This window comes from Cervus canadensis, chromosome 1 (assembly GCF_019320065.1).
Source record: "Cervus canadensis isolate Bull #8, Minnesota chromosome 1, ASM1932006v1, whole genome shotgun sequence".
Taxonomy (NCBI): domain Eukaryota; kingdom Metazoa; phylum Chordata; class Mammalia; order Artiodactyla; family Cervidae; genus Cervus; species Cervus canadensis.
In genome coordinates this window covers 84,615,824-84,640,162 of record NC_057386.1, presented here as the reverse complement: position 1 = coordinate 84,640,162, position 24,339 = coordinate 84,615,824, and positions in this window count along the sequence as shown.

Below are 24,339 nucleotides of genomic sequence, written 5' to 3'. Positions count from 1 at the left end.
GTCAATATATCCACTTACATAAGAAAGTACTAGAAGGAGATAGCTTGAAAAAAAATAAGACAGCAAACTAGGTTTTGTCTTAGACTAAAAAGAAAAATTTCAAAAATTATCCTATAACAGTAAAACACACACACACACAAGACAGAACTAGAAAATAGCTATTAAAAAAACCTCACTTTAGTACACTTAGATTGAATAGCTATATAAGCTATATAAAAGTATATTGTCAGTCAGCAATAATAAAAATATTCATAGTTAACATAGTCAATACCATAATTATATAAAGCTTTGTTCAGGGGAAAGTATCCTAAGAGAAAATTTATATGATCATTTCAGTATACGTATATATTTGTGTGTGCATGTATATGCATTGAAAGATACTGCAGAATACATGCTAAATTTTTATAGCACTTATGGCTAGGAACTAAGATATTATGTAATTTATACTTTCCTATCATATTAAAATCACTATCTGAATCTTTTTAAGTGAGCATGCTTTTCTTTTATAATCTTAAAGAAAACAAAGAAACAATTATTTTCATATTTTAAATGAATGACAAAACAGTGAGATTCATGCATATATTTTAAAGGCATTTCTCAAAGTTAATTTGCTTTATAGAGACAACATTAAATCAGCTGTCAAGAAAATTAAAGCTAGAACTTTAAATTTTCATTTTTCTTCCCATGAAGCCTGATGATTAATATTGTATGTTTACATGGACTGAAGCCAAACAACATTAAAACAAAAATTAATGTCTCAAAGAAACTGAGAGAATAAGATTTTTTTTCATGTAGACAAATCTCTACATTCAAAATATCCACATGGAGTAGAATTGTTAAGTCTTGGTTTTTATTATAGTCATCAATTTTTTTAGGTAAAAATAATAGAAAATCCTGCAACCACTGAGAGAACATATTTACTATTTTTAGATTATTGATAGTCCTATTAAGATCAGTTGCTTTTATAGTATTTTAGAAACATATAAGAATGCAGTATTGAAGGGCCTTTTTAAAACATTTGCTTTGTCATAACATAGCTTCCCTTTTTAAAACATTCCCTTTGTTATAACATAGCTTCCTTTACCAGCTCAGCTGGTAAAGAATCTGCCCGCAATGCAGGATCCCTGGGTTTGATCACTGGGTTGGGAAGATCCCCTGGAGAAAGGAAAGGTTACCCACTCCAGTATTCTGGCCTGGAGAATTCCGTGAACCAAACAGTCCATGGTGTCACAAAGAGCCACACACAACTGAGTGACTTTCCCTTTTCATCATAACTTTAAAAAAATTGAACATGCCAAAGAATCTTTCAGTTCTTTATGTGAGAGGTTTGCAGAGTTTTATCTGAAATTTGTGTATGTGAGTATGATATGCTATGTGTGTAATATAAAAGCCTTCTGAAATATATTTTTGGGCTGTCTGGTTTTTTGAGTAGAAGGAGATCTGGAAACCCAATTTGTCTCTTCTATATTTATCAGAAGAGGGTGGAGTGCAGGTGGACCATGGGCAGTTTAATATTACACGTTTTTTACTACATAACGGACTAATGGACTTAAGATTATAAGTCTGCGTGTGTGTGCTCTGTCGCGTCAGACTCTGAACACCATGGACTGTAGCCCGCCGTGTCTGTGAACTCGCATCTCTTGAGTTTCTGGCATTTGCAGGTGAATTGTTTACCACTGCCCCACTTGGGAAGCCTTAGATCATAAGTGTATAAACAGCAATAAAATGAAAAACAGATATTTTTAATTTCTAGAACTAAGATTAATCAATATTAAGGGCTTAAATTATCCTCTGTCTTTAGTAGTAACTAAAATTAACAACATGTCTCCAAATTAGTAATTCTGTGATAGTATACCATTAATAATTCATCAGTCTTCTGTTAGTATCTCTTTGGAAAATGCTTGAATTTTTTTAACACAGTGTCCTTGGAATTTAGTAGTCATCTGATTAAGGTCAATTACCTACATGCAGCCTTTTAGGGAATTAAAGGGGCTTCCCAGTTGGCACAAAGACTGAGTTATTTGATGAGAAACTGGGCATCTCTTCAGGTAATGAAACTTGCATAAGCAAGCCAAACATTGATTAAACAACAACAGCAACAAACCTTTTACTTACTTCTACAATACTGTCCTCTCTAAAAGGTCTGAATCTTTTTACAAAGCAGCTAGACATGGCTTGGGAACAGAATATTTTTGAGAATTTATTCCTCCATGTACTCCTCATCATTCATTTAGCCAGTTCCCTTGGTTCTATTTACCCCAAAATTTGTTGTTATCACTCATTTCCTATAATTGACTTCAAAAATTTTGGCCCTTCATATCAAAGGTGGTTAAGCGGCTATGTCCTGGCTGAAAGACAATCCTGCTCCTGGTGCAAACCTAAGATACCACCACCCATTCGATTGTCAAATCAACTCACTCACAGATCCTACAGTATCAACTTTTAATAATAATTTCAGGGACACAAGCAATGAAGTAGCATAAGTGAAGCAGAGAGAGGACTGGGACACCCCGATTCTTAAGGTACTTCCTATTCACAGCCAATTCGGGTTATCTGTTCTGGAGTAGTAGTTAAAGATTGTGAGTAATGTCTGTGTTTCATCTCAAGTGGTGGAGCTCATGTAGCTTAATTGAACCTCTCCGTTTTGTGACTAGAAAGTCACATTGCTTGCACTGCATTTTCCAGAGTGTTGTCATAAATCCACAGATTGTGTTTTCTTAATAATACTGAACATTGGACATCATGCTAGAGATTTCCACAGATATTAATGTCTGCCTAGCAAATATCATTAGTCTGTTTACAGGGTGATCCAATTATCAACAGTATTAGAAAGGGTCAGCAGCTTTCTTTCCCCTGGGGCTATCACCCTCATAATCAGGACAGACATGGATCACAGCTCTGCTGATGTAACTTCATTCTTCCCTGGGTGATCCAGTGTGTCTAATTTTAGGATGAAATGATTGCAGTACATTTATTCACACATTTGTGGCTTTCTCCAAATAAAAGCTTTACTAATATAAAAGACAATATTTTGATTTCCATCTACCTGACTTTTTAGGCTATCTCTAATAATGTCCTCCCACTACTTCTTTTAATTCTGCATGATTAAAAGAAAACTCAAATTTACTCCCCCCAAAATTACTTCACTGTGATCTGTTTGATGCCACTGTTTTTCATTATGATAACTGTTTTCTAATCACTCAAAATCAAATATACTTTGTGTATGAACAGAATCAAAGCTTTCTGAGTTTAACTGGAAAGTATATGCAAGGTTTTCACTATTTTCAAAAGATCCAATAATTAATCTATACCTTTATTCTATTTGTATCACCTGGAGAACACTACCCATTTATGATACTGTTTATAATTAAAAAAGGGATTCCCTAATAGCTCATTGGTAAAGAATCTGCCTGCAATGTAGGAGACCCCGGTTGGATTCCTGGGTGGGGAAGATCCCCTGGAGAAGGGATAGGCTACCCACTTCAGTATTCTTGGGCTTCCCTTGTGGCTCAGCTGGTAAAGAATCCACCTGCAATGCAGGAGACCTGAGTTCGATCCCTGGGTTGAGAAAATCCCCTGGGGAAGGGAAAGGCTACCCACTCCAGTATTCTGTCCTGGAGAAATCCATGGACTGTAAAGTCCATGCAGTCGCAGAGAGTCACACACTACTGAGTGACTTTCACTTTCACTTTATAATTGATGCATATTATTATTGTCAGAGTCATATGATGATTGATTGCTATTATACTATTAATTGATTTTTATTCCTATTTTCTATATGTGGATGGATTTATTTACTTCTCTAAAATGTAAAGATATAATTTAGTATACAATGTGATGCAATTAATATATTTCAGGCTTCATTTGATACTACAACTTATTTGATGTTTCATCTTCTCCCAATGATAATCTGCAGTTTTCTAATTTCAGTTAGATACTGTTGTAATTGCAATACACAATTCATATTTAAATGTTAATGGAGTGAAATTGCTCACATCCATATTTTAAGAGGTTTAAATATGTACAGTTCACAAACTCCAGGAAAAATGGAGATTTTAAAAGATAAAAAATAATCAGGATATTTCAACTGAAAAATTAAGTATAAACAAATCAGTAATGGAAATACTCAATCTTTATTTTTCTAGTGCATGTCAATTTGCAGTATAATGTGCCACCTGTTTGTAATGAATGTCAAAGAAGTATGAAAATCACATGGCAGAAGTTTTATACATCTTATATGTTTCCATTTGATAGCTAATTTTAACAAGTGTGCAGAATGTCTTCAAATATTAAAAAAATAAAACTTAATGCAGTTTTAATTGGGTTAATTTGCTCTAATGTTGTAACCTATTGATATGTTTACTGGGTAACATCTAATTTCATAAATCTTACTATGGTTTATAACAAGAAATAAACATCTGCTCTTTGGTTTCTGGCACACAGCTTCTAAAACCCTTGGAATTTCATAAATGCTAACAACAAAAAAGATATCTTAATATTCATAACAAAACCCTTCAATCATATAAGAGTTGATGTTAATAAGGTGATTTTAGGATTATACCTAAAGATGGGGGCTGGTCGCCAGGGGGAATAACCATGTGATTAGGGTATTGGAACTTTTAGTTTCACCCCCTGACCTCCAAGGAGAGGGGAGGAGAGGAGCTGAAGGTTGAAATCAACCCCAGTGGCCAATAATTTAATCAACAGTGACTGTGTAATGAAGCCCCCATAAAATCTTAGTGGCTCAAGATTAGAGAGCTTCCAGGTTGGGGAACACCTGTAAGTGGGGAGAGTGGGCTTGGAGTGGGCATGGGAGCTCCTGGCCCTTTCCCCATTCTTGCCTAATGAATCTCTTCCATCTGGCTGCTCCTCAGTTATGTCTTTTTATAATAAACCAGTAATCTAATCAGCTTCTCTGAGTTCTGTAAGTTACCCTAGCTCATTAATGGAAACTGAGGAGGGATTTGTTGGAATAGCCAATCTATAGTTGGATGGTCAGAATCAAAATCTAGTATTACCAAAATATCTCAAAGCTATGAGTCAATTTACATATTATTCTTTTCCCCAAATTTCAAATAGAAAGGAAAACTTCAAAACATTTTTTCTTTGTATTTTACATACTTAAGAATATACCTTCTGCATTTCATAAAATTCTTTAGTGAAAATAAAAGCCACACCTAAACACAAACTATGTAAAAATACTATTAAAATTAACAAAAGTAATATTTGCTTATTGGTATAATTGCAAATTGGTATAATTTATTTCTCTGAATCACTCATTGGAGATGTTCTTATTTATCTCTTCCATAGATATATAATGGACAGGAAGGAAACTGAGGTAGTAAGAGATAAAGTCAGGAGTTGGGGTAGGGGTCAGTTTAGAGAGTGACTTCTAGCCATTGACTGAATTGGTGAACTATGGGGGAGTTCTGAGATGAGAGACATAACCTAACTCATGTTAAATAACACCTTCCTACACCAAGAACAAACCTGAAGTAGCAAAGGTAAAAAATAAGGAGGTCAGTTGGAAGTGTCTACAATAATACAGGTAAAAGATGATGGTGATGAGGGTGCAGGGAGGCTGTTGAAGTAGGGAAAGTAATGAAAGTCTGGCTGTGTTTTGACGTGAAGCTTGTGGGTTTCCAGATGAACTGGATATGTGTTACAGTGTGTGAGATAAAAGAACAAAAATCATGGTTGTCTCTGATTTTTTTCTTTTTGGCTTGAGTGAATAGAAGGATGGTGTTGCCATCAACTGAGATAAGGAGAGACTCAAGGTGAAGGAGATATTGTGGGAAATAGTAGAAGTTCGTTGATGAACATGTTGAGTTTGGGATGCCTATAAACATACTCAATCTTATTAGGTGATTGGATAAACCAGCCATGCCTTACTTGGACTTGGAAGAAGTAAGAACAGGTAAATCTGAGTATACTGGGACCATATATCACATAGCTGCGAAGTAATGCTGTATACAGATAAATACAGAGGAAAAAAGAACCAAATCTGAGATCTGAGACAGGTCACCATTTTGATATGGGGGTAGTGAACAGGGACTAACAATGAAATCAATGGGATAGAAGCAAAGTCAGACAAGTGAGTTCTCCTTAAAGTCACATGAATATACCAGGGAAAAATTAATTATCAAGTGCATCTAAAGTTTGTGGTAGTTTAAGGTCAGTTTTACATAGAAAATTACCTTTATGTTTAGCAATGTGAGTTTGAGATACAATCCCTAAATGTCTGAGTTATTTAAACAGCTATAATCTTGTAGGTGTGATTTTATTTCATATAATTTTGTTTTGTTTGCATTAATTAAGTGATTATATGAATCAATTAGACCAAGATAAGTCAGTTCATACATGGCCAGGTAACAATAACATAATCAAAATTGTATTATATTAAAGAATAATAAAAATTAGGGTACAGACTTGAATGGATTATAGAACAATCAATTATGTTGAAGTTATCTTTGATATTTATAATTGCTAAGGGTTTCCACACAGTATTCCTCCTTCCCACCAAACACAAAATCTTCTTCATGCTGGCTCAATTATGGCAATCTGTAATGTTTATTTCATTAATATGATCAAATTTTAAAGTGTCTTCATCTTTATCAGTAATAATAATGTCCTCTACTGATGGATATTTTATTTTCTAAAAAAAGAATAATATCTGCTGTCTTCTCATTTTAGGTTTAGATTCCTTTGTCATATACCAGCTCCTTTGTATTAGTTGACCAATTATGATTTTTCTTTCTTTTTGAATAGATATCCTCACCCAGTGCTCCTTATTATAATAAAAGCAAACAAACAAAGCCAAAACAGCCTTCTCTGAAATTTACCTAAGGCAGAGCCTAAGAACTATGTATTCATGCCTGCACATACTCTTCTAAGAAGTATGTGCACTTCTTGTCACTTCAATACATTTAATTTTCTTTAATTCCCAACTATGCAAAAATGTCCACTGATATCAAATCACAGATACAAAGTTTAATTATCCCAGATTTCCCCAGATTTTACAACAAATACTTCTCCTGTTATTTGAAGCTCTATACTTTCTTCTCTCCAATTTTTTTTTTACTAGTTGACCACACTTCATCTTTGCCCTCATAAATGAATTTAGAAGAAAACAGGGAAATGATACTGCCAACTCAAGCTCTATTCATTTCTGAGCCCTACTGTTAATGCATTTTGTTAAAGAACAGGTTGCAAATGTGAACCCTGTATATTAATGCAAAAACTATTCATTCGGCAAAAATGTTCATGTGAAAAATGTGTAAGAAAATGATATTGAGTGAATGATTTACTCAGAAGCAAAAGCTGTCACTAATGCTTCACCCATCATCTTGTTTAAAGTTTTTGGCTTCTAATATATATTTTTCTCTAATAATGGAGTATCTTGTATCACAGAAAGATATGCCTAGCTTAATGGTGGGGTTGGAAGAAAGACTTGTTGACTCCTGACTTCCAGAATACCACAAAACCTGTTAGCTCAAACAGCAATTACCTTTATCCAACCTCACTCTTGACCTCAGTTTTGCCCATATGGGCCAGTGGTATGCTGGAGTCAGTGTTCTACATGGCAGGATTCTGAAGAATTGGAAACATCCTTGTATTTTCTGGAAATCAGGAATTATGGAGAGTTCCATGTGCTACTGGCAATCAGGACTTGTGGAAATATCTATTTAAAATGAAATACTACTGAGACCTGGGTTTGATCCCTGGGTTGGGAAAATCCCCCGGAGGAGGGCATGGTAGCCCACTCCAGTATTCTTGGCTGGAGAATCCCCATGGGGATAGGACCTGGTGAACTACAATCCATGGGGTCACAAAGAGTCGGACATGACTAAACAATTAAACACAGTACAGCACTATTGAGATCACTGGGTTAGAGGAAACCTTAAATTATTTTACAAATCTCTATTTTCTTTTTTCTGGTTTTTCCCTCATCTCTAAACTTGTTACAGTACATTCTGGTTAAATTTGACTCTACTGTATTTTAAAGGTAGTGTTTTTGATCTTCACATGGTTTTTCTCAACTTAATACTTTTAGTTTGAAACAGAAATGCACATATGCATATATTCACTTGTCATTCTTTTAATAAATATTGACTGAGCACCAACTATAAGTCAGACATTGTGACTGGTGCTGGTGACCCTGATGACACATTTAGAGTCAGAAAAAATAGGCCTTGGAAATTAAAAGGAGCCTTTGAACTCATCTATTCAAAATGCTTCATTTTATCATCAGAAAAGCCCTTTTAACACTTAAGGGATTTCTGATAAGAGAAACAGATTATTTTCCCTGTATTTAGGATGTGATACTTCATTGGCCCTGAATTTGTACAGAACTATTTCCTAGAGTGTTTAGGAGTGATGCTCGAATACAATAAGGACTTCCCAGGTGGCTCAGTGGTAAAGATTCCTCCTGCCAATGCAGGAGCCGCAAGAGATGCAGGTTCAATCCCTGGGTTGGGAAGAGCCCCTGGACAAGGGAATGGCAACCCACTCTGATGTTCTTGCCTATATAATTCCATGGACAGAGGAGCGTGGCAGGCTACAATCCATGGGGTTGCAAAGAGACATGACTAAGCACATTTATATACAATCGTCTCCTCATCCTCATTTTTTAAAGAAATAATAACATCTGCAATATTTAAAATCTGTTTTATATTTCTGTAGTCAAGTTGAAAATTATGTATTTATCTTTTTGTTTGTTTTCAAGAAGATGATGCTATTTCAGGAGAGATCTTCTCTTCTGACAGGTAAATGTCAAGTAGAAAGATTTCACCATTGTGGGTCAGAGAGAAGGTAATAAAAAAAATGCTTATGAAAATAAATAAAGCTCTTAAATTATATAAATCCCTCAACCCCCTTCCCACTAATTCTATCTCTTTCTCAACAGCCTACCTCCCTCCAAAAAATGACCATTAAATCTAATATAAATGTATCAGAGGTTAGAAAATAGGCTTAAATAATCCCCTCTGTTTTGATAGGCTCTGTCTATTCATATACCATTTCAAATTGACAATATTTTGATTCTTGGCATTATGTGCATACAATATATACAAAATATACAATGGGTATGTGAAAATTAATACTCCCTTATTTCCTACATGTAGATTACTTAAATTCAACAGGTTTTGCTTTGTTTTATGATATGTACAATAGCTACAAACTGCTTTTCAACACCTCTAAAAATGATATCCTGCTTAGTTGCTCAGTCGTATCTGATTCCATGTGACCAAGTGGACTGCAGCCTGCCAAGATCCTATGTTCATGGAATTCTCCAGGCAAGAAAATTGGAGTAGGTATTCCCTCCTCCAGGGGATTCTTCCAGCCATTCCCTTCTCCAGGGCATCTTTCCAATCCAGAGATTGAACCCAGGTCTCCTGCATTGCAGACAGATTCTTATATTGTCTGAGCCACCAGGACAGCCCCTAAAAGTTGGTAGGTATTTACTAAACCCAGATATATGTTTGTGTGTGTGTGTGTGTGTGTGTGTGTGTGTGTGTATATTCAAAAAGTACTATGCTCCCTGAAGGTGAATGGATGTTACTGGATAAGGAATAATCATTTTAACTATTGGTTCTGTTTCAGAAATTTTTTTAACATAATTTAAGTATGTTCTCATTTTATAGGAATCTATTTGGAAAGTTTTATTTGTATTTTATAGATGAAGAAAATAAGTATGTAAAAGGTTGATTATCTTCAATGAAAATGAGTTTATCCCCATGTGAGATTTAGATGTGTGCTTCCTTATAGGTGTATAACTACTTGACCACATACTATACTGTACTTCAGGGCAAGCAACTAAATTAAAAATATTGCTGTCATAATCATTCTAAACTGCAAGCGATCATCACTTATACTTTTATATCCAACACAATAATTCAGAAATTCTTAAAAAACCTTTAAAATGTTTCAAGTATATTTTTCCCATGAAAAAAGGATTAATGTGTTGGCTTTCTCAGTAACAACTATGGATTCTGATTCCTGATATGATGGACTAAAAACCAACTGGTATGAAATTTACTATAAGACAAATGAACAAACAAACAAAAAAGAATATGCAGATAATACAGAAGTCACAGAAGCAGAAAGACTGAGATGCAGGATGCACATGCACTTTGTGGACAGAAGGGAAAGTCAGCAAATCCCTGCAGTCTCTGTGGCTCTTTAACTGGAACCAGAAGCAGCAATCCATACGGTATATACAGTACCTGGTGGGTACACATTAGGAAGACCAGTCTTTCTGTCCTGGAAAACCAGAAAGAGAAGCTGAGTAACTAAGAACACTGAAAAGGTTATAATTCCAGAAGGGAAAATGCTAAAGAAGGGTTCTCCAAACCAAGCTCCTCCAGATTTTGACTCGACAGCTAAAGAACTGTCAGTGGCAATCACCATCTTGTTCCAAGAGAATGAAGTCACCAGTCATGCAGTGGCTGACTTTTCACACCCTCTGAGAGGGGTTCAGGACAGAAATGAGGAATGAATACCCTGTGCTCTGGCAGAAACTGACAGAACAGGCCTTCAGATAATTAGGTGAACGCAGGAGAAAATTTTATGAACCCAATTTCTTAAACCTTCTCATACCTAGAAAACCACTACAATCATGAACAGAGTCATCTGCTCCTAGTGACTAGCAATAACCTCTATGGAGATGCATGGTTGTGGCACATAGCACCTTCGTTAAAATCAGACATCTACTGACCCTTCAGAGCAGTTCTTCAGAGCTATCTGAGAGCTGTCTCCTGCGTACAGTCCTCAGTCATTCACCCAAATAAAACCGAAGCTCAAAGCTCTCATGCTGTGCAATTTCTTTCTTCCAATCAACAGACTGAACCTTGAACCATGGGTAAAAATGATTCAAACCAGCCCAGCTAAAGGAACGGGATCTGAATTGAGACCAGAGATGCTGGTCAAGATAGAGTTCACAATTTAAGTCTAGCCAAATATTTCTTGCTGAATTTAAGGAAAAAAGTGCTGACAAAGAAAAATAACAGGATCCAGAATCCCCACAACTTAACCTTTTTAGTATCAAGGACAGAAGTGAAATTAACTGAAGTAAAAAGAAACAAAAAGTTTGACACATTCTCAAGAGCAAAAAATGCTATCTAGGTCTGAAATCTAATTGTCTAAAAATTCTAATTGAGCTATTTCATCAGAAACAAGATGTTGACACTAACAGACAACATCTTAAAGCATCCTTTGTAGCTATTCTCAATTGAACATTGTTCAGTGAATGCCAATCTCACAAAAGACTCTCAAACCTCAGACAAAAGACTCTCAAACCTCAGGAGACAAACAGAGGCAACAAAAAGGAAAACAATGGACATTTCTGGACTAAAAATATTATTAATAAAAAAAAAACAAACAAAAAGCTGAGATTGAATAAAAGATCAATGCCACCCTCAGGCTGTTATCTTTGCAGGAAAATTTGTTTAGGTCACATAACAATAAAATAAAAATAAAATGGTGTTTCAACATGCAGTGGGAGGCATTCAGACAAAATTATGTTCAGTGATCTTCTGTCGAAAGAAAGCTAACATCAAAGTTTCTCTTACTAATTTGAGTTCTGAAGATATTGAATAAAATAGGAGTGCTGTTAGAAAGGGTGGAAAATATTATTGAACAAGATTAAAGAGATAAGATGATGAAGCAGTTCAGTTCTCTCATTAGTTTTATTTTAAAATTCAAGACTGAATGTATGCATTTGAAGAATGTGCACTTATGATCAAAAGTCAGGAAGCATCTCAATATAAGAAATCAAGAGTGAGGATAAATCAATTCACACATGATGAGCATGCTTTAAAAAAAAAAAAATGGAGAAAGAGTTCATGGGATTTCAGTAGATGAAGGATTCTTATTAGGTAAGAAAGAGAGCCTGAAGATCTGCTAAGCTGTCGTGTGTGTGTGTGTGTGTGTGTGTGTGTGTGTGTGTGTGTGTGTGTGTGTGTGTGTGTGTGTGTGTGTGTGTGTGTGTGTGTGTGTGTGTGTGTGTGTGTGTGTGTGTGTGTGTGTGTGTGCGTGCGCGCTTAGTCACTCAGTCATGTTTAACTACTTTGATCCCCTGGATGTAGCCCACCAGGCTCCTCTGACCATGGAATCTTCCAGGCAAGAATACTGGAGTGAGCTGTCTTAGAGAATCATAAGTTAGAGTCATCCTTGTAGACTAGTACTTAGCAATGTAGCCACCAAATATAGAAGAAAGTATTTAACTTATCTATATTTGAAAATTATAATTCTAGTTTTGCTATTACTACCAATTGCATGATGTCGTATTTATGGTCATATTTTGAAGGGCACGTAGTATATCAATAGTGTGATTTACTAGCAATTCTTGACTGAAAGAGTACTGAATTTTTTAATCCCTTAGCATAGAGAAATAAAACCTCCCTAGATCTCTCCTGAGACTCCTCATGTAACATGAGAATTGTGAAGTGTGAAAGTGTTAGTCATTCAGTTCTGTGTGATTCTTTGTGACCCGATGGTCTGCAGCCTGCCAGGCTCCTCTGTCCATGGGAATTCTCCAGGCAAGAATACTGGAGTGGGTAGCCATTTCCTTCTCCAGGGCGTCTTCTCAACCCAGGGATCGAACCTGGGTCTCCTGCATTGCAGGCAGATTCTTTACCATCTGAGCCACTTCTGTAACCATTTGTCTACTGATTTACTTTAATGAATTAAGGGTAATTAAATCCCTTACCTCTCTGAGAAAGACAAACGGTTACAGCTCAGACCAGGTCTCAGAATTAAGCTCTAAGGGGTTCGAATGACCAGAGAGCCAGCTCCCTAGGAATTTACATGTGAAAAGGGATAAAATCCCAAAACTTAATCTATGGATAAATGGAGAAATCTCTTGATCTCAAACAAAAGACCTGAACTATCAGGCTGCTGCACAAGTTTTATTTACACACCAGTAAATGACTCAGACCTTGTATATTTTCAAGGAGGCCTGCTTCCTTCCTCTTCATAAGCAAAGAAGGAAAAAAAAATCCCCTTTCCTCTTCACCCGTGGAATACTTGACAAGTCATATAGGATATCTGGCATGACTGTTCTTGTACTACCCAGGGGTAAGCACTGGGACAAGGGGTACAACACAATTCTCTACTGTGAAGTAATTAATATAAACTCATTTCTGATCCAGAATATCTCCTGTGCATATTATATTAAAGTGGAAAGAATCACATGAAATAGAAACCAAGATTTTCAATTGTAACTCTTGAAAGGTTGTAAGAAAACAGTGATTTGCTATAGAGACACAGAGACAGGGTGGTATTCAGCTTCGAGTTATAAATCAGCTCACATAAATAAATAAGAATCCTAAGAAGAGTCTATCTATACGATAGAGAAGAGAACACCAAAAGTTTTAAAGAGAACTTGGTCAATAGAATGGAAAATGATAATGGATTCATGAGAGGAATAATAAATATCCTCTTAAGTCAGCAGAAAGGGGTAGCATAGGGTAAATGAAGGGCAGAATTAAGAGAAGATATGAACAATAATGTCAAAATATAAAGTCATTTTGTGTTTTTTTTTAATTAGCTCAGCATATGATGATTGCATTATTATTATGTTTCAGGTTGTAAAGAAAAATAAGATTCTCAAAGAGTTACAGCTAATAAATAAAAGTAGATGAATATACATGTAAATAGGGCTAAATATTCATTCCTGTGGGAAACATTTGTACATAGTACAGGAAAGAATGTTAGTATTTATACTTTTTGTTGCTGAAGTTTGAGTTAGAAGTTAAGAAATAAATTCATGAAGCAGCGGGGGATCTAAAATTGGAACTATGTCCAGGGTGTCAAAGGCTAAATCAATCTTATTAATTTAGTGTTAGAAAGTGTTTTTCTTTTTTTGGCCATGCTGTGTGGCATGTGACATCTTAGTTCTCTCATCAGGGATCAAACTCACATCCCCTGCAGTAGAAGAAGCACAGAGTCTTAACCACTGAACCACCAGGGAAGTCCCTAGTCTTAAAGAGTTATTGAAGACCTTTAAGAGTTGTTTCTGGCCGAGAGCTGGGGAATAAAAGAGATTCCAATAAGTGATCACACCAGAGGCTGGGATAAAGAGGGGCTAATTAACCCTTCTACGACTGTGAAGTTATACAACATTCTCTGTGCTTAGTTGCTCAGTCATGTCCGACTCTTTGCAACCCCGTGGACTAGCCTGCCAGGCTCCTCTGTCCATGAGGATTCTCCAGGCAAGAACACTGGAGTAGGACGCCATGCCCTCATCCGTGGGTTCTTCCCAACCCAGGGATCAAACTGGAGTCTCCTGCATTGCAGGTGGATTATTTACCAGCTGAGCCACCAGGGAAGCCCATAACACTCTCTACCTAAATACAAATATGACTGATTTTTTTTTAATTGACTGGCTAACAAAACCCTTTAATCAGCTATATGTGCAGGTCTTGGTTATGTATACATATGTAGAATTCTGTCTACAGATCATAAAAACAGTGAAATTTTTTTTTTAATATAACAAACTTGGCACATCTTATTAGCACCCTCCCACATGCAGTAAGAGAAGAAATAGACTGTGTAAGGAATGCATTTGAATATAAATATTTGTGTCTGAGATTATCCTAAAGTACATAAAGCAATTAAAATATTTATACCACCTTATATATAATTTATTCAATGAAAATCAATATAAAAATCCTACTGAGAAAACAATCTATTTACCAAAGGACTTGTTAAAATGCCAGGATGGAAGCAGGAGCATGGGAATGTCTTACAGTTTGGTGTGAAACGATGGCTTTGATTCCTGAGTCTACTGAGTTCTGAGGTAATTGGCTTTATGAAAGTGAAAGTGAGTCACTCAGTACTGTCCTACTTTTTGCAACCCCATGGACTATAGAGTGCATGGAATTCTCCAGGCCAGAATACTGGAGTGGGTAGCCTTTCCCTTCCCCAGGGGATCTTCTCAACCCAGGGACTGAACCCAGATCTCCCGCATTGCAGGTGGATTCTTCACCAGCTGAGCCACCAGGGAATCCCAAGAATACTGGAGTGGGTAGCCTATCCCTTCTCCAGCGGATCTTCCCCACCTAGGAACTGAACCAGGGTCTCCTACATTGCCAGCAGATTCTTTACTAGCTGAGCCACAAGGGAAGCCTTGGCTATATGACCTATATTGTTATATTCTTTGTGTTGGAATAGAATAATGCGAATTTGACATAGATCTAAGGATATGAAGATGTTTTGGGTACCTCCCTTTATCTTTTGGCTATTCTGCCTTGTTTTCCATAATAAACCCTGTCTTGCTATGTGATACATGCCTATCTGATAGGGAGATTTACTGATGACTCCAGAGTTAATCTGCCTATAAAATATTAGTAAAGTTTATTATTTCCATGGTAGGCATTGAGTGATGAGCCAAGTACTTTAAAATTGGCACTAATATTATTATAACTAATGCAATTTCTCTGTATGTTACTCATCTCCTTTAGCAATAGGATAAGATATTTCAGAAATTCATTCATTTTGCCACAAGCTCTTTTCAAATATTTAGAAAAGTAAAAGACTTCCCAGTGAAAAATTATTTTCTTAGTCCTTTCAAGTATATCATGAAAATATCCCTTTTCTACACAGTTACCAGACTCTATACAGTTATCACACTCTAGTGCCAAGCACTAGAACTTGCCACTGACTTCCTTTAGGGATGTCATTTCCATATGCTGGTGAGGAACAGGTAGCTCTACACCCAACAGTCTTAGCTAGAAATTTAATATTCTTCAAATGTGGGCTTTAATGAGTCACTTATTATGGGTTAAGAATTACAGTTAGCAATTCTTACTTATGTATTCTCATATTACTCTTAGAGGAGTACTGTGTTACTGAAAGGTGATCTGTTTTAACAGGAAAAGCAAGGTCAAATATTCTTTGTTTCAATACTCAGACCTTGTAATAACTAGTTGTACAACTTTGAACACTCGATATCTCAGGTCCTTGATAAGGATGATAATTACTATCCTGGACAGTTACTGTGAGAATTCAAATAAATGTACTAAAGACCAATTATATGGTAGATGCTCCATGCAAAATAGCTATTATAATACCTCTTTGTATAACAGCTAAAAATGACACAAATGAACCTATTAACAAAACAGAAATAGACTCACAGACATAGAAAACGAATTTATGATTACCAAAAGAGAAATGGGATAAATTAAGAGTTTGGGATTAACAGATGCACACTAGTGTATATTGATATAAATTAGATAACTAACAAGGATCTACTATATTGAACAGGGAACTATACTCAATATTTTGAAATAATCTATAAGGGAAAAAATCTGAAAAAATAATATGTATATATAACTGAGTCACTTTGCTATACACCTGAAATGAACATTTATATGTCAGTAAGTTAAAAAATATATCTCCTTGTACAAACACAGAAATATAAGAGCTTGATAATGCAGAGCTAATATGTCCAAATAGTGTATCAAAATACCCTAGGTAGCACAGAGAGTTCATATGGGGCATGGTAGGATGTTTTAAATTTTCAAGGAAACACAATGACTTTTCATGTCCACTGTATGGATTTGAATTCATTGTCACTCAGAATTTCAATACTAAATTCGGTATTACTTCCAACTATATTTTGTTTTTGCAAGACCAAATTTCTAAGGGCAGCGCACAGCTTTACACATTTTTATTTAAAAAAAATCTTAATTGTGTAAAGGCCTTATATTTATTATTATCAAACAGCATCTCAATGCACAATGTTAAATGTCTATCTTTAGTATTAGTAGGCAAAAATGAAATCATACTTTAAATCATCAGTTTTAAGTCTTTCAGTTTCTCAGATGATTTTCAATCAAATGTGGTTAAATATATCATTGTTTTTCTACTATACCATTACTGAGAAAAGCACATACAAGTTAGTGGAAAATATGTTTTGTTTTTTTTTGTAGGGAGGTGGGAGTGTTTGCTTATTTATCCTACTATTATTAATATCTTCTTTCAGAGAATTCTTTGCAGACTATTTTTAAGCCAACTGTATTAAAAGATAAGCTATTACTGAAATTATTCTGGTATACAGAAATTACATTATATCATCCCAAATGAAATGAAGAAAATACGGGGAAGCTTTTGGTACTCTGTCTTTTGGGTAATCTGCCATGTTTCCTTTAGAAAATTTCCTGTACTATGTGATATATGGCTGTTTGACTGATAGATCTATGGAGGGCTCCAGGGGCACTCCATATATGAAACATTAGTAAAGTTTTCATAATAGGCATTGTTTATTATTTTTGATAAAATGAATGTGAATAAATGCTATGATGTTTTTCTCTCTTAATACTATTATCTTGTCACATATCCTACTCTGATAGATACTGCTAAAGCTCATAGCCGTATTCCCCTTCAGTCTTCTATACACTCAGCTGGTCCAAAAAAAAAAAAAAAAGAAATCAAAGGCATATTCCAGTATTAAGTAATTCTACTTAATATCTCATATTGTTACAACTATTTCCCCTTTGTTCTGTTCTACAAAGGACACAGTTAAAGTTAATTTTTTTCCTGGTAAGGGTGAAATAATGAACTCCTGAAAGCTGCCTTTTCAGGCACTTAAACAGAAAGATAGTTCTGCTACTTTTATGCAAAATTTGTGTTATGTACTTGCAGGAAAAATGAAATTCTTCAGATTCCTTCCGTAAGACAAAGTGATGCATAGGTAAATGTACTTGCAAAATTCAGAAGCGCATATATCGCCATACTGCCGAAGTATCTAGGCAAATAATTCTCCAGAAATGTAAATAATTTATGAGGTAGAGAGTATGTGATACGCTTTTAACATAATCTACCAATAAAACTTTTTCAGTGCTGTCAATCAAGTAAGTTGGTTCATGCATTTCATAATTATAATTGTCTGTTTTTATAAAATGCAGCTTTAATAGCATTTATAATGAACTACATTTAACATGACAGAGCTGATCAGATAAATTTTTAAAATTTAACACTGACTATGTAAAATATACATATAAATATATCTTATTTGGGTGACTTTATATGTTAAAAATGAAATATAATCTATTAAACTCTTTTCCAAAAAGACCTGACATAATTAATATTTTTTTCAGGAATAAACAAGTAATAATCATCCAGTACATTAGGTTACCAGTAAGGAAAAAAAAAATCATTAAAGTAACTATTGAACACTGTTGTTTCCTTAATTCCTAGGATATTACTTTTCCAGGGCTACTAAAACAAAGTACCACAAACCAAATGGCTTAAAGGAAGTTCACTATTTCCCAGTTCTGAAGGCCAGAATTGAGGCACTAGTATGCCCGATTCCTTCCACAGGATGTGAGAGACAGTGTTCCATGCTTCTCACCCAGCTTCTGGCAGTGTGTTGGCAATCGTTAGCATTTCTTGGTCTGCAGAAGCATCATCCCAGCCTCTGTATGGAGTCCTCTCTGTGTCTTTGTGTTCACATTTTCCCTTTGTAAGGACATCAGTTCTTGGATGAGGTCCATCCTAATGACCTCATCTTAACTACTTAGTGTTAAATAATTTTACTTTCTTAATAGCCAATTCTAATACATGAATTTTAATAAATTCTAAAACTGAATAATTAAATGTAAGAATAAATTCTATGTGGTATAACATGAATTTTGAAGCTTGATACATTGCCAACATTTTCTGTCCATTGTCTAAGTATATTACCAGAAATAGGGTATTAGAAAGCCTGTATTGCCAAGACATCAGTTAAATTGGCCACTGCCAAACTTTTAAACTTGTCTTTCCTATTGATAAAGTAAATAAAATTCACTTAATAAATATTATTCTTCTGCTTGCAGAATTACAGTTGAGTATGAGATATGAGGGGGCTTTCCAGGTGGCACTAGAGGTAAAGAACCTGCCTGCCAATGCAGGAGATATAAGAGACACAGGTTCGATCCCTGGATTGGGAAGATCCTCTAGAGGAGGGCATGACAATCCACTCCAGTATTCTTGTCTGGAGAATTCCATGGACACAGAGAAGGCTGGAGGGCTACAGTCCATGAGCTTGCAAAGAGCTGGATGTGACTAAAGCGACTTAGAACACATGCACACATGAGATATGAGACCACACCTTCTCCAAGATGTGTCTCCATATAGGACATGCTCTGAAGGGTTGCTGGTCTCAATGAAAGGAGATTGCCAGTGAACTTTCCTCCCCAACTCCCAGGTAAACAAACAGCAAGCAATAAAAATCTGAGCATGAGGCAAGAAGTAGGCAGAGTTTTGAGTAGCTCTAGCCAGGCCTCTAGTCATCATCCTGGGGAATGTGTGTCTGTGTTGCTCAGTCATGTCTGACTCTTTGCGACCCCAGAGACAGTAGCCCACCAGGCTCCTCTGTCCATTGAATTCTCCAGGCAAGAATACTGGAGTGGGTTGCCATTCCCTTCTGCAAGGGACCTTCCTGACCCAGGGATCCAATCCTGGTCTCCTGCATGCAGGCCAGTTCTTCACCATCTGAGCCACCAGGGAAGCCAGAGTGAGTCATCCCAACTGAAAGCGAAAGCGGGCACCTCCCCTACCTGCCAGCATCTCAGCAGCAGAAGAAATCAATATATGTTTATCTATCTAATTTTATGTAATTTTAGATTCAGAAGTAGCAAATATATAAGAAATGCTGACATACCATTTACTGAAGTTACCCAAGTATTAAAAGTTAAATACTTGTCCTTCTTCAACCTCTGTCTATTTCAACTTGACTCAATCAGTTCATACTTCTACTTATTTGAAAAATGGAGCAATATGTAAAAAAAATACATTTATTAACTCTTACTGCTTAGGCTATATAATTTTATGTAACAGATATGATCCCAACTATCAAAATACATTGATATTAATTTTTTATTTTTACCTAATGTAATCTAATTAGTGGTAATACATCAATTAATAGGAGTTTCTTAATGTGTTGTTTTTCCTTATAATTCAATCATGTAAAATAATTCAGAAACAATTTCTGTTAAATGAAATTGCCTTATATTGTCACAAAGCCTAAAACTAATGAAAACTTCAGTGAACTTAATGTTATATACAAGCTGTGGCAGAAAAAAGATGTTTACTGATATATAAGGGTTTCCTTCCCCTTTTCATTTTATCATATTCTAGAAGAACATTTATAAAATTCAGCCCTAAAAATCAATAGGCTGTGAAATAAATTATATTTTATAGCTTAATTATAGTGAACTAGTAATAGCTCTTGTCACATTTGAATTATTTTCTCCATGCTTATGTTTCTAATATGTTTATTATGTATTCAGAGATGACTCAAACAGTAAAGAATCTACCTGCAATGGAGGAGACCCAGGTTTGATCCCTGGGTAGGAAAATCCCCTGGAGAAGGAAATGGCAACCCACTCCATTGTTCTCATCTGGGAAGTCCCATGGACAGAGAAGCCTGGGGTCTACAGTCCATGTGTTCACAAAGAGTTGGACAAGACTGAGTAACTAATACTTTCACACACAAACACATATATATACACATACACACAAACATATGTATTCCTAACTTCATGTACACAGAAAGAGATACATACACATGAACATAAAAATGGCAAGGTGATAACCAGAGAGTTAAACTTTTAAATATTGATATTAACTTTTAAATTTTCTTTGAACTCATTAAGATGCATAAAGGAGTATAAATGTGTCACCAACACTTTTGGTTCAAGTCTAAACAAAACATCTATTCTTCCTTTCCCAAACATTCAGACTTTAAAAAATTAAGAATAAATAAGCTATTAGCATAATAAGTTTTAAGCAAATAAGTGTTTATATTTATTAATTCTCATTCTTCTATAAGATGTCTATCATCTGTAGTTAATTCTAGATTACATGTTTACATTATTTCTGTATTTGAAGTTATTCATCCTTTCCTCAAATGTGATATGAATATTTCAAATCCCTCCAGTTATCTGGTAAATATGTCATCCTCCATATATACATATTGGTCAAGATATTTGTGATCCTTTTGAAGCCTGTTACCCAGCAACTCTAGGGCATTGTGCCTAATACCCTGTAAACAAAGTGAATATTTATCAGTAAAACATACATGTTCACATTAAAACTATGAAATAAAGATTACTGATAGCCTCAAAACTCTTCTGATTCCATTTTGCCACCAAATTAGATTCAGGAAAGGACCTTCCACTCCCTGCCTGATATATTAGAAAAAAAGAAAAGATAAGTCTTTTTTTTTTTTTCCAGAAAAGTTTTAGAATTCAAAATTTTGGATAAGGGATATTTGAAATATTATAACAATAAAGTTTAATTTAGGAAAGATTTTATAGATTAACTTTGGAAGGAGGGAAAGTGTTTTGAATATCAATGACAGAATATGAGATACATTAGAAACAATATAATCTATTTAATACAAGAAACTGAGGAAAACAGTAAGATTCAAGTTAAAATTCAAGCCAGGCAATGTACTCTGTCCAGCAATCATTTGGAGTTTCTAGTGAAGGTGTTTTCCCAAGGTATGTTGATGAATAAATGAAAATTTCTAGACTGTTATCTACCACTGTCTCCTAATGTAAATTTTAAACAATTTATGAAGAATTTAATTCCGGGGAAAATTGGAAATATAGTCTCACAATAAGGAGTTTTCAGCAGTGCCTCTTCTCATTATTTAGTAGAGATTACTGGAGTATTTAATAAATATTAAAGATATAAATTACCTCAGTAAGTTGCTACAGAAATCAGCAAAAAGAAGAGCTTTAAATAAAATAACTTATTTCAGTCTCCACTAACTCCCTTTACCATATATGAAGGAAAGGGTTATTGACACATTTAACCTACTAATTAAGATACTTAAAAAGTCAAAATTAATTTCACAAAATTTCTATGCCAGAATTATGGTTTCTGAATTTTTTCTCATAATAGATTCAGTAATTTATTACTCAGGGGGACACTCATGAGAGTCTCTTGGACAGAAAGAAAATCTAACCAGTCAGTCCTAAAGGAAGTCAACCCTGAATATTCATTGGAAGGGCTGAAGCTGAAGCTCCAATGATTTGGCCACCTGACGCAAAGAGCCAACTCATTGGAAAAGACCTTGATGCTGGGAAAGATTGAAGGCATGAGTAGAAGAGGATGACAGAAGATGAGATGGTTGGATGGCATCACCAACTTGATGGACATGAGTTTGAGCAAGCTCTGGGAGTTGGTGAAGGACAGGGAAGCCAGAGAAGTGAAAACACTGAGTCTTAACTGGACTGCTAGAAAATTCCAAAAATGTAATTTTAAAATATATTCAGAACATTTATTTTTATAAAAAAGATTTCATTTGCAATATATTTAGTATAATTTAAAAGTAAATACTGTAGTTTACTGTAAACTGCCCACCAAATTAATGATTACTTAAGGGAAAGGCTACACACTCCAGTATTCTGGCCTGGAGAATTCCATGGACTGTATAGTCCATGGGGTCGCAGAGAGTCAGACATGACTGAGGGACTTTCACATCCATGTTAGTAGCAGGAAGTTTACACTAGAGAGTTAATTTTCATATAAAAAACTCTTTGCTTGGTATATGTTAATTTAGAATCATTATCTCTTTAACTGTTTCTTAATACGGTGCCTGAAATATATCCAATAGTCAAGACATGTTGAATGAATGAGTTATGATTGTAAGATGCATACCATACACCATATACTGGTTTAAGAATCTGAACTTAAATAGTGGACTTGTATAATTACAGTAAAAAGAACAATTTCTACTTATTAACAAGGTATTTTAAAACTCTATCTGGAGAATTAATCTGAATTTTGTGAGGTAGATTTTTTAATAGATTAAATATGGAGATATGGATAGTACAACAGCTCAAATACACCTGGAAATATTTTAGATCATTTTATTTAAATAGAAAAGAAATAATTATTAAGTAATTCCTTTCAAAACACACACTCATGTTGTAACTGTGAAAAGTCTATTTACTAAGCTAATATTCCTTTCACTGCTTTAAAAATAAGCTTGCAAATAAGGTAAAATCAATTAAAGTTAACGGAAATTTAAAGTGAGAATGCGGAAGAGGGAAACAAATCATACAACAAAATATTGGTTGAAAGTTGCAGTAGGTTTTCCTTCTTAAATAGGATGCAAATGACATTCAATATATTCCTCAAACTATTTAAGATACAAGGGGGAAAATGTTAGTATGCATAGTGATGACTAGTCTTTTATTCTTTAAGTGTGATTTGCACTTTCATTCGACCTCCTAAGCAACCCAAGTCAACAGACCTGAAGCAGTTTTTGTTTTTTCAATCAAAAGTTTTCATCCACTGTTTTTGTTATTATGCACTTTTGACTCTGCAGTACTGAGATTTCCTAGCCTCACTTAAGAATGTCATTATAGTTTTAGATGGGAACACTCATCTGCAATTATACTTGAGGCTGTAATGCAGAAAACAAAATCAAGGTAACTGATTAGTGCATTGAAAAACTGAAGAAACAAGAAAAGCTTGTGTATAGTTACAAGTATAGTATCACATGGGCTTCCTTGGTGGCTCAGTCAGTAAAGAATCCGCCTGCAGTGGGGGAGACCTGGGTTCCATCCTTGGGTTGGGAAGATCCCCTGGAGGAGGGCACGGCAACCCACTATAGTACTCTGGCCTGGAGAATCTCCATAGACAGAGGAGACTGGAGGGCTACAGTCCATGGGGTCGCAAAGAGTCGGACACAACTGAGCGACTAAGCACAGCACACAGCACATCAGTTTAGTTCAGTCGCTCACTCGTGTCCGACTCTTTGCGACCCCATGAATCGCAGCACGCCAGGCCTCCCTGTCCTTCACCAACTCCCGGAGTGTACCAAACTCATACCCATTGAGTCGGCGATGCCATCCAGCCATCTCGCCCTCTGTCGTCCCCTTCTCCTCCTGCCCCCAATCCCTCCCAGCATCAGGGTCTTTTCCAATGAGTCAACTCTTCTCATGAGGTGGCCAAAGTATTGGAGTTTCAGCTTCAGCATCAGTCCTTCCAATGAACAACACAGCACATAGTATCACATAATTAGGAAGTGCATTTTGAGTTATCCTCTATGGACTCTGAATCACTGAGTAAACAGTGATCACATCTGACAAATAAGTATTTTCCATTCTATATTTTTACAACATCGAGAATGTGAATTTTATAGTTCTCAAGCTATATATATATACTTAAATTTATGGAGCTGTTTACAAACTGAGAAATGCCTCATGATTTTGTGATTAGTTACTTAGAATAATAACATAATTTTAGTAATAAAATTGAAACAAATTAATACACTGGGGTTGAATTTGGACATTAAGAGTCAAGCCATTTATCTATAGCAAACAAGGATCTGTAACT